We start from the raw sequence: 2,322 nt of genomic DNA, 5'->3' as shown, positions 1-2,322 counted from the left end.
CTAGGGGATACCATCTCCAGGGGGGACATTACCCCCAGGGAACATCAACTCCAGGGGGTCATCACCTCCAGGGGACATCACCTCCAGGGGACAGCACCTCCAGGGGACATCACCTCCAGGGGACATCACCTCTAGGGGCCTCCCTGGGGTGGTGCTACATGACATAGACCACATACTTCATTCTGTAACATTTGGACAAAATGTCCTTTGCCTTCAAACATTAGTAACTTTCTTATGCTCCCATGTTTTTCTTAAAGTGGACTTTGACTTACATAAAATTGTACTGTTGTCCTGGACTCTGAAACTTCTCTGCTGCCCTTGGGCAACAGCATGTGCTGTGAGCTGCTGAGCGGGAGGGAGGTGGACGGCCCCTCCCGCTGTGACACTTCAGCGGCCTCTCCATCGCCTTCTCCAGCAGCGCCCCGCATTCCACCGCCACACACGCAGCCTCTCCCTGTCGCTCTTCTTTCTGTCTGCATCCCTGTTTCCCATCGTTCTCTGCCTCGCAAGTCCCTCTCTCCCGATCTCAGCGGACAAGCCCACAGAGCCAGCCTGGGTCTCAGCACAGCAGCAGGAGCCGTGAGGGCACCTTGTCTGCTTCTCTTGCCAATTCCCGACGGCAGAGGCATCTGGACACTGTGGATGCCCTCGTCCCGCTTGGTGGGGAGACAAACGGGGGGGGATGTAGTGAACCCTGTCCTTCTACCTCCTCAACAAAATCATCAAACCTAGGCTCACGTGCACCTGTGTGGGGTCATGCACCTCGGACCGACCAAGAAAGGAAAGTCAGGACCATCTGTGGGAGGAGGGGATTTTCCACACATTCCCCTGGAACCCACCTCCATGACTGGAGCGAGCACGCTCCTGTGAACGTGTTGTGTGTTCCAGCATCACCGTGTGGAAAGGGTTAGGGGGGCAGGCAGCTAGGTTTTGACTTTTTGAGATGAGGTCAACACAGAAATCACTCCAAAAGGAGAATGAATGAGAGGTCCTCATGCACATGGCTTTCTGCCTCCTAGCAGGTGCCCCAACCCCACGTGTTCCTCCCTACTAAGAGATTCCCCACTGGGTCGGGAGGCAGGGGGAGATCTCATATTCTCAGGGGGCATACACTCTTCCCCTGCTTCTTAGCTGATTTTGAAAACCCTGATCCTATTATCCAGATGTTCATTCTCCCAGCCTCCCTTGCAGCAAGGGATGGGCATATGACACAGCTACACTGAGTAAGATGTATGCAGAAACCTGCTCGGATATTTCTGGGAAAGGTTTTCCCCCTCATAAGAACTATAGATGCAAGAGGAGAGTTCTCTGGTGCTACTCTTCTCACTTTGTTCTGCCTTGGAATGTAGATATGATTCCTGGGCCAGTGGCAGCCACCTTGCAACCACGTAGTAGTGGCATAAGGTTGAGAAGATTTCATAGCAGGAAGATAAAAAGAATCTGGATCCCTGATGGCATTACTGAACTTCCAGACTAATCCTGAGACTACTTATTAGAATTCTTGTTGACATCACGACAGATACCCTGATGGTTCAAATCATGCTGTTGGATTTTCTGTTACTTGCAGCTATAGATATCCTAACTGACGTGTCATTTATAAGATAAATTTCTACACATCAAGTGCTATTGCTGATACAGGGAGGTATCAGTGGAGACCTACTGGGGACTGGAGAACTCCTATCCCCACCCTGCAGTCATCAGGATCCCTTCTCCCAGGGGTCAATGGAGGTCAAGTAGGGAACCCGGATTTCTTCCCACCTGGGAGTAATGGGGCAGTGCCCCCACTTCCCCTGCAAGAGCAGCGTCCCAGGAAATCAGCTAAAACAGATGATTTAAATAAGATCCAGGGTTTCAAAACATAACACACAAAGTATCCAGATCAGTTGAGAATCATTTGTCAAACCAGGAGCCAGGAAATCTCAAGTGGAATAAAACAAGGAAATCAAAAGACGCTGACAATGGGATAACAGAGATACCAGAGTTACCTGACAAAGATTTCAAAGCAGCCATTATGAAAATACTTCAATGAGCCATTAAAAATACGCTTGAAGTAAATGAAAAACTAGAAAGTTTCAGAAAACAAAATAGAAAGTCCCAACAATAAAATAGAAGATATGTAGAACCAAAGGAGAATTTTAGAACTTAAAATACATGTAATAACTAAATTAAAAAAAATTTTTTTTTTGAAAAATCAGTGGATGGGCCCAACCAGAAGAATGGAGGAGACAGAGGAAAAATAAGTGAACTAGAAGATAGGGTACAAGGATTACCCAATCTGAATAATAGAAAATTTAATTAAAATAACAGAACCTCAGGGACCAG

Source organism: Aethalodelphis obliquidens, unplaced genomic scaffold (assembly GCF_003676395.1).
Source record: "Aethalodelphis obliquidens isolate GAN/ISIS:26980383/991018 unplaced genomic scaffold, ASM367639v1 scaffold2, whole genome shotgun sequence".
Lineage (NCBI taxonomy): Eukaryota > Metazoa > Chordata > Mammalia > Artiodactyla > Delphinidae > Aethalodelphis > Aethalodelphis obliquidens.
This window is presented reverse-complemented; position numbering follows the sequence as displayed.